This window comes from Cavia porcellus, unplaced genomic scaffold, assembly GCF_034190915.1.
Source record: "Cavia porcellus strain 051 isolate PalLab524CR breed Dunkin Hartley unplaced genomic scaffold, mCavPor4.1 scaffold_11, whole genome shotgun sequence".
In the NCBI taxonomy this organism is placed as follows: domain Eukaryota; kingdom Metazoa; phylum Chordata; class Mammalia; order Rodentia; family Caviidae; genus Cavia; species Cavia porcellus.
In genome coordinates, this window is record NW_026947494.1 from 46,361,081 (window position 1) to 46,371,583 (window position 10,503).

Here is a 10,503-nt window from a genome sequence, read left to right on the forward strand (position 1 = left end):
TACCACAGCTTTTTTTATCCATTCCTCAGTTGATGGACATTTGGGTTGTTTCCAAGATCTGGCAATTACAAATTGTGCTGCTATAAACATAGGTGCAAATATATCACTGTGGTATGATACTTTCAGTTCTTCTGGGAATATGCCTAGAAGTGGAATAGATGGAATAAATGGGACTTCCAATCCCAGCTTTTTGAGAAATCTCCAGACTGACCTCCACAAAGGTTGTACCAATCTACACTCCCACCAACAGTGTAGAAGAGTTCCTTTTTCCTCACAGCCTCTCCAGCACTTGTTGTTGGTTTTCTTGATCCTAGCCATTCTTTCAGGAGTGAGATGGAATCTCAGTGTGGTTTTAATTTGCATTTCCCTAATAACCAATGATGATGAACATTTTTTCATGTATTTATTTGCCATTTGTATTTCTTCCTCTGAGAATTGTGTATTGATATCAGATGCCCATTTTTGGATTGGGTCTTTGAATTTTGGGGGTCTGAGTTTTTTTTTAATTCTTTATAAGTTTTATACAAAAGTCCTTTGTCTGAGGGGGAGTTCACTAAGATCTTTTCCCAATTTGTGGGTTTTCTTTTCACTATGCTGGAGATTTTTTTTGACTTACAGAAACTTTTTAATAAGAGGTGGTCCCAGTTATTGATTCTGGGAAGTATTTCCTGTGCAGTTTGAGTCCTGTTCATGAATTCTCTACCTACCCCTATGTCTTCAAGGTTTCTACCTAATTTGTCTTCCAATAGATTTAGTGTTCCTGTTTTAATATTCACATCTTTGATACATTTAGATTTTAATTTAGTACATGGTGATAGGCTTGGGTCGAGTTTTAGTTTTCAGCAAATGGAGAGCCAGTTTTTTCAACACCATTTATTAAAAAGACTGTCATTTTTCCAGTGAACCTGCTTGGCTCCTTTATCAAAGATAAGGTGGTTGAGTGTGTTTGTAGTTGTGGTTGTATCTTCTAATCTATTCCATTGATCCTCTGCTCTGTTTTGATTCCAGTACCATGTTGATTTTACTACTGTTGCTTTGTAGTATAACTTCAAGTCAGGGATTGTTATGCCTCCTGCCTTGCCTTTGCTGCTTAGAATTGCCTTTGATATTCTGGGTCTCTTCTGGTTCCAGATGAATTTTAGGAGTGATTTCTCTAGATCTATAAGGTATGTTGATGGTATTTTTATTGGGATTGCATTGAATCTGTGTAACAGTTTTGGGAGAATGGCTATTTTCACAATGTTTATTCTTCCATCCACGAGCAAGGGATGTCTTTTCATTTTCTGAGATCATCTTCAATTTCTTCTTTCAGTGTATTATAATTTTCCCTGTAAAGGTCTTTCACTTCTTTTGTAAGAGTAATTCCTAAAAATTTATTTTTTTGCTTGCTAGTGTGAAGAGTGTGGCTTCTCTTATTTCTCTCTCTGTGATTTTGTTTTGTTGTCTTGTTTTGACCTATTTTCCCTATAGTACAGAAAGGATAGGTATACATGTAGAGATTCACATATGTGTAGAATTTCTAAAAAATTTATGGGAACAGATTATATAATACACAATGTAATGAACAGATACGCTGAAGAAAAAGAGACACTAAGGTACCCAGTACTAATTCTGTAGCATTATGATATAAAATCTAGCAATACTATAATTCACTGTTCAGAGTGGTATTAGTCTAGTCTCTTATGCTTAATTTCAACATACATAAAGATATGGACACTATTTTGAAGAGAAGGAGAGACATTATGGCAGCCATTGTTGACTTCCCCGTTGTCTGGTCTTGCAGACCTAAAAAGCCTTCATCAACCTGTTCCTATTAATTTAGTACTATAATATTCAGTATGTATTCACTGTATGTGAAGATGTGGACAACTATTTGGAAGAAAACAAAAGACAATATGATAGACAGTGAAGATCTCCAGTGGTATTGCTTTGAAATTCGTGTTTCTCAAAATTGTTTCTTTATGATCTGTTTCATTCTGTTTAATTTTACCCTCTTTAAAATTAAAAAAAAAGAAATTGTTACAATAATGGAAATGTTCTATATACACACCGGCCATTTTAGGAGCTTCTAGAAACATCTACAGAGGTAATAAGCATTTGGAATGAGATAAGAGTGACTAAATTTTAATTTTTATTTAATTCTAATTGAGTTAAATGAACCAGTCACACACATTAAATGAAAACACAATTTTAGTACAGTTTCTATCTTAGTGAGTGGTGCTGTCTTTCACTGCACATTGTGTAAGTCAGAAACCAAGAGTGTACTCTAACATACCCTTCTTTCATACTCAATATATATTAATCACAAGTTCAATATACACTTACTTTTTATAATACTTTGGATTCTTTGTATTTTTCCTGCTATGCATAAAAACAAAGCTACCATTTTCTTTCACGTCAACTATTAGAACAGCCAGTTATTTTCCCTTCAATCACTGTTGACCGCTTTCGATCAACTTGCTATTCTTTAGCTTTTCTAGTCCATCACCTTAACCACTTGGCCACAACTACTGCTTACTCTTTAGATTTGTAAACTTCAAATTACCACAGCCAACTTAAAATATCATAACAGCTTCCCACTGATTTTAGGTTAAAACCCTGTACCATGAACGTACTCAAGCAATGTGTTCTGACCTGGCCATCATATATTTCTTTTTCTTTCTTTCTTTTTAATTTTTGGTACCTGGGATTAACTTGTGAACTCATGCTTTCCAGGCTGGCGCTTACACCACTGAGCTAAATTCCCAGCCCTCATCTTACTTTTCTTCTAATCTCATGTTCTAGGCATATATTTTTATAAAACAAAATGCCAAGAAATGTTATTTATAGTTACATAATTCATTAATCTACCTGTGTGCCATTTTTAGCTTCATAAAATGATTATACATGCATTTGGACTTAAGTGTATTAACATTTTAAGGAAAAATGTCTATCATGCAAGTTAATGTTTTTTTTTTAAAGAAAATAAAACCAAACCAAACAAAACACAATAAAGCTAATCAGAACAGAACAATGACAGTGTTACAGGACTTCAAACCAAGATAATAGGAAATCAACATTGGCTACCATAATGTTTCTTGTTTTCTTCAAAATAGGTGTCCATTTCATCAGACATAACAAAATCAAACAAAAGGAAACAGAATAAAACCAACCATAACAAAAGAATGAACATATATTTTAAAGAGAATATAACCAAACAAAATAAAATAGAATAAAGCCAATCAAAACAGTGAAAGTGAAATAAGATTTCAAAACAGGATAACAGGAAATCAATAATGGTTACCATAATGCCTCTTGTTATCTTGAAAATCACTGTCCATAGCATCAGACATAAGAAAATCAAGCAAAACAGAACAGAATAAAACCAATAAAACCAGAAATGTGAATAAAAACAATAAAATGGAAGAAAATAAAAGTGAGAACAATATTGGATTTCAAAAACAAGACAGAAGGAAATCCCCTATATTGCTATATTGCATATCGTTATCATCTTAGACTTTCAGACTACTGACTGTAAGCCTGCAAAGTCAATCAGACAATCAAAGCATTAAGTTGTTTTGTACTTTAATTGCCATCAACTCAGCCTGCCCTCCAAATCAGCTGGTTGCCTGGGAGGGAGAGGTGTGAGCAGTGTTCTTGTCTCTCACCCTGTGCACTAGTTGGCTCACAGGAAGGACAAATTGGCTTCTTGTTTCTCCTCCCAGGCCCAGCACGGCTTTCACTGACTCATAGGAATTGGTTTCTTCAAGTTAATGAATTTTTTAAACCAGGAATACTAGTGAATAAGAATCAGATGGGCAAAACTTGACAGTGAGGAAATTGATTCTTTTGATAGTTTTTTTTTTTTTTTTTTTGGTCTTTTTCGATTTTATTGGTACCAGGGATTGAACTCACGACTGCCTGCTTGCAAGGCAGGCGCTTATGCCGCTGAGCTAAATCCCCAGCCCCGATAGTTTGTTTTTGAAAGCAGAGAATTTTCAGATGATGTTAACGAAGATATAGGATAGAGAGTGATAGGGAGGTGTCTGTGAAAGCCTTTAACTATGCAAGTGGAGTTGTGATATAAGCAAAATAGAGAAAGAGTTTGCCAAAGTATTTAGTTTTCAGAATGGTTTCCATGAAAGAGTTTTACCTCAAACTGGTGTGGCAGGGTATGTCTATCATCCAAGTATTTAAGGATTCCCTAGGTAGGTGTATCATAAGGTCTTGCTATATCTGGGCAATTTAGCAAGAACCTATCTCAAAATGAAAAAAAAGCGTACTAATAATTATCTCAATGGTAAAGTGCCCCTGGGTTCAGTAACTTCATGCCACCAAGAAATAAAGTTTCACCTCAAATTTTAAGGCCAAAATAGTTATGTGTATGTATATATATGCTGGAGAGCTAATAACAAATAAAAGGATTTGATGTAATAAAGAACACACTAAATAAGAAAGAAAATAAGGAGCTTAAGGTATGCCTTGTGATGAGGAAGTTAAAAGCCTGGAGATACTTTTATAAGGAGAAAGGAGATGATCTGGGGGAAGGACTCTCTGATATCAAACAGTAGCCACAAAGTATTTTCAGAAGAAAAAGATTAAAAAAACAGTCTTCCTTTCAATATATCTTTCTCATACACATGTCCACAGCGGGCTTTGAGAGAAGCCTGTACTCTGGAGACTGGTGTAAGCTCCAGCCATGCAGCCAGCTCGACAGCCCCTCTCTCTCAGAAACTACTCCTGTAAGTGTTTTCTTCAGGATCTTTCAGGGGAATGATCCCATAATTTATTATTAAAGTTTCACACTCTCAAAAACATATGTTTTTCTACTCCACTCAGGAGAAATCATATTTAAAGCTCTGCATCCTGGAGACATAAATACCTTGCACCAAAGCAAGAATCAGTACAGAGAAGCTCTCTGAAGCAAAAGGTGTCAATGGTGCAACAGGGAGGCAGATTTCATAATCACATGTGCGTCACTCTTATAAGAACCAAAACCAGATGCTGTCATGTTGGATTAATTTTTTTTACTGGTCCAAGAAATTCTTGCTTAGGAAGATGAAATTAAGAATGACTATTATTTCTTTCATGAACTTCTGAAAATTCTTTTCTCAACATCACACTGCTGAGCTACTCTCATGATCGCTTCTGAACAAGCTCATTTAACAGCTCTACACTTCAAGCCTTCCTTCCAAACTTCACATTGTTCCAGGTCTCTCAACAATTTTGCCGTAACTTTGTCTAAGTTCAATGGAGCACGCTCTTCCTCATTTGCATCAGTAAAACTCACGCTGAGCCAGCCTCCCAAATTTCATCTGTATCTTATCTCTGCCTCCAAGATACTACATTATTGAAACAGAAGTTTCATTATTATAACAACCAATATGCTTCTTTCTGCTTTAGCCACAGGTTATTGAGATGATACTTTCAGAAAACCAATAATTGACACCTCTATGTGGGTGGATGTCATTCAACAGATATTTCCATATGATAAATATTCTAATTGAATAATATAGTTTTTGAAGATATTGTCTGTCTTCCCACTAGAAGAGGTGGTATCACCAACAGACAACATGTCAATTTTTAGGAAGAGTAGTTCTTCAAAGACAGCAGAGAGTTTCCCTCTCCTGTTTACTTGTCACTTCCAACGATATCATAAACAATTCCCAGTTATTTGAGCTCTACATTTGTGTGATTTCACCTATTAATGTCTCCAGAAGAAAGCTCTGTATAAGGCACATGGAGAAGTTGGGTAATCAGGAAGGGTGAAAAAAATGTGTTAAACTATCAAATGTTTTTGTGTTTGTTTGTTTCAAATCATCAATTAGAGTATTGTCTTCACAGACAGCACAGAACAATTCGAAAATTCACTGGAGCCATTTGAATGTTTGAAGAGATGTGATCTACATGTAGAGTATCATGCTCACTTAAGTACCACTTGAATTGCAAACATAAATGATTTCCTGGGGCTGGGGATTTAGCTCAGCAGCATAAGCGCCTGCCTTGCAAGCAGGCAGTTGTGGGTTCGATCCCTGGTACCGATAAAAAGGAAAAAGACAAAAATAAATAAATAAATAAATAAATAAATAAATAATTTCCTGAGAGCAGAGGAAAGTTTTATTTAACATTTGTAAATAGCCAGTGCATAATGATCAAATTGTAGCCTGCCATATTAATAACTCATTGCAAGGTAAATACTTCTATATTTAATAATATAATTATTTTTTTTTCGTTTTTATTGGTACCAGGGATCAAACTCACGACTACCTGCTTGCAAGGCAGGCGCTTATGCCACTGAGCTAAGTCCCCAGCCCCTAATAGTATAATTCTTAAAAGTGCACCTACTGCTGATTTGAAAATATTCTTTGATTTTTATAAGGTGTTTTGTGATTTACCTTGATATAGAAATACCACTGATCATAAAATGATTTTGTAAATAAATTTATAATTTTGACTTAGGAAGGCAAAATGTGATCAAGATGTTTTCATAATTCATTTTATAGAAACCTAGTCAAGTCTTCCTCAAAGAACTGTACTTTGGTTACAGTGACACTAATGAGAAACATTCTACTTAGACCATTACTGAATGGAGATAAGTAATGGCACCTAATATTTATTAAGGATTTACTGAATGCTAAACAGCCATAGCTTTAACTATATCATTGGGTTATATCTTTGCAACATTCCTATATGATGTGCTTGGCTTCATTATAGCTATTCATTATCTGTTGGATTCATCAGTTTTGCTTAACTATGCAGTTCCTGGTTGTTGTCACTGTGCCATAGGATAAGAAGCAAATTTTCTAAGAGAAAGATTTATATCTCATATTGCAACCCCCTTAGCATGCATACATTTTTGCACACATTACACAAACTACAGTATTGTCTTGATTGATTAGAAAAAGATATGAAGTGAAAAGATAAATAATAAATACTGAATCAAATAAAGAAAATTCAGTGCAAATGTTTCTTATTTCTTCTCAAAAATACAAGTTAACTAGCTATATTATCTCTTGTGAAAAGCAAATTAGTCATTTCTTTTTAAAAATTTAATAAACTTATTCACAGTATGTTTACTGTAGACCAGACATTATATCAAATGTATTTGGAGCAGAGTTATGTGAAATCCAATCCTTGCTTTCAAGTCCAGTGGGAGAGAGACAAAAGTTCAGTAACTAAAATACCATATGATATGAAACAAAACAGAAATCCTAGAAATAGAAAAAATATGACCAAGAGACACAAAAGAAATTCAATGAAGAAAGAGTAGTCTTGTCAAAACATGACATTAGAACAATTCATAAACACAAAGATAAACTTCAATTTAAGACTTACAAAATACATATTAATTAACTCAAAATTGATTGGTAATCTAAATTTAGCATCTAAATATATAAAACCCTTAGAAAAAGGATCTTCCTGATCTTGAATTAAACTGAAAAATCTTAGACATGACACTAAAAAATATGATACAGAAAAGGAAAACTGATCAATATAATCTTATGAGAATTAAAACTTATGAGAAAGTTTTCAAATTCTGAGAAAAATCTTGTTCAAAGTATGTAAGGACATGGGACAGATAAGGAAAGATATTTGCAGATCATGTTACCTGCCGTACACTTGTATCCCAGAATAAAAAAAATAAACTTTCTAAATTCAATAATAAGATAACAGAATTAGAAAATGTGAACAGACATATTTCAAAAGAGGATATAAGAATGGCCCCATAAGTCTATGAAATGTGCTTAGCATTCTTAGTCTTTAGGAAACTAACTAATTAAAACCATAATGAGGTACCCCATATTAAAATGACTAAATGGCTATAGTAAAAAATATTGACAACATTTTGCTAAGTGAAATAAGCCTCACACAGAGAGACAAATACTGTATGATCTCACATATATGTGGAAACTGAAAAATTCAAACTCATAGAAGAAGAGAGTAGAATAATGGTTACCAGGGACTGAGGATGGAGTGGTCAGAAAAAGGGGAAAGTCAGCTAAGAGGTACAAGTCATAGGAAGAGTATGTTTTGACATTATACTGGAAAGCAAGATAACTATAGTTAATAATCACATATTACTCATTTAAAAATAGTCCACAAAGTGTTGGGGATACAGTTCAGTGGCACAGCACCCACCTGGCAAGTGCAAGATGGTGAGTTTGATCCTTAGTACCATAAAAATAAAATCAAAAAATATTTTTAGAGTTCCCATCACAAAGACATAAATATTTGAAGTGATAGATATGATATCTATTCTGATTACACACATATGCATTATTGAAATATTACTCTGTATCCCATAAATATATACAATTATTATTTGCCAGTTTAAAAAGTACAACTTCAAAAAGAATTGACAATTATCAGGCCCTGACAAGGACTCAGAGAGACTAGGTCATCAGTACACAGCTGTTAGCAATGTAGAATATAGCAGCTACTCTGGAAAGTAATTTGGTAGTATTTCACACAGTTACACAGAAACTTACCATATAACTTGTTAGTTGCATTTATGAGTGTTATCCTAGAGCGATTAAAACATATTTCTACAAAAGTGTGTCTCTGATATTCATAGAAAAGTATTAATTTGTAATACTCCCAAGCTGGAAACCATCCAAAAATGTCCTTTCATGAGCAGAGCCAAAAAAAGAGTCATATTCTTGTATAATGGAATACTAATCAGTAACTAAAGGGAATGAACTCTCAATAAAACAACCAAGATGTTTAGGAAGTGTATGCTGAGTGAAACAATCAAGGTAGCATACTACTTGAGTTCATTCATACACTTCTCTTGAAATACCAAAATTAAAATGATGGAGAGTAGAGCAGATGTTGCCAAGAATCATGCTGAGGAAGACGGTCTCATTACCAAGGGGTAGCAAGGGAGGGTTTCTTTGTGGTGATGGATAATTTCTGTATCTTGCTCGCATTAATGGTTGCAAACTATACTTGATATAAAATGACCTAGAAATATACACCACAAATGTGCATGTAAAAACAAATGAAATCTCAATAAGATTTATAATTTAGTTGATGGATATTTACCAATGCAGGCTCCTGGTCTGTAATAAACCATGCTTATATAAGCTGTCAAGAGGAGAAGCAGGGTGAGTAGGAATATTGGAATTCTGTGCACTGCTTTAGCAACTTCTCATGAGTCTAACGTTACTTCGCAATAAAAGATTTTCTTGTTAATAATGGGGATAGGCAGAGTGTTATGAGTAGAGAGGAGGAGAGAAAATATTTTGTATTCATCTTGGAGATGAAGAAAACGTGGAAAATTTGGGGAGAATACAAGAGGAGGTGACATTTGGTTAGAGTCCTCAGATGAGAAGGTGGCCAGCAGAGGTTCACTGCAGACAGGGCACTGTTATAGGTACCATACTCTAGGGGGCTCTTTCTCCTTTATCTAGATAATGATAGATTTTCCTAAATGATGTGCCCTGATTTCTGCCTATCATTTTCAACCCTGTTGTGTCCTGAGTAATTCTTTTAAAATGCTAATCAGCGATGACAGTCATCTGCTCAGAGTGCTCCCTTTTGTCTTACAATGACAGCCCCTGCCCTTCCTGTGCTTCCACAATGTGCTACCGCCCACTCACCTCTCCACCTCAGGTGCAGCTGCTAGCCTGTCTGCTCCAGCTTCCCTGCGTTTGCTTCTCCTTAAATGCATCAGGCACCTTCTCAATTTAAATCCCTCTTATTGGCTGTTCCTTTTGCAACACATGCAGCACTCAGGTCATCTATTAAATCTGTTCCTTCTATCAGATTTGCAATAATTCAAAGCCAACAACAGCTGCTTACAAGCATATTATCCAAACAAACTAACAAAAGCAATTCCCAATGCTTTCCTTGACTTAAAATTATTTGGCACAGAACTCTACACTTTAGGGATTTCATTTTTAGAACTACCAACCGTGCTGTCCTTTGTCATTCCTTTACACTCTGTCTTCTCAAGTATTGCATGAAGGTCATAGAATTTATTTTTCTTGAAATTCCAGTAGCTCCATTTCTGAATTTCCAAAATCTAATCAGCATAAGCAGAAGGAACCAAATTAGTCAAATGTAGCTTTATCCAGAGAAGTAATAAAACACAGAATTGTCTCCATCTTATGGATCTGAAAAATCTATTAAAATTCTCATTGGTAGCTGCTATATACTAGAAAATTCGTTGTATATTTCCTGATGATTTGTAGGATTGTCTGCAAATGTTGTAGAACTTTCTGAATACATTTTTAGATTTGGAAAGTATTTCAGCTGCCTACTTTCAAGGTCTCTTTCAAAAACCTGCAGTTTTCTCTCAGATGTTTGATTTCAAAAACATCCTTTCTGCCATCTCCCTATCCCATGTAGTTTTTTGTTATGAAGTATAATGTCAAATCTGGGAAAAATATGGGTTGTCAAGCCAGCATATATCAACGTGCTATTGATATCCCTGCCCTTTTTCATTCATAAACAGTTTAATTTCATGTAAGCAGGCCACAAATTTCTCCAGGACTTGTCTTCTGCTCAGCCACTAGACAT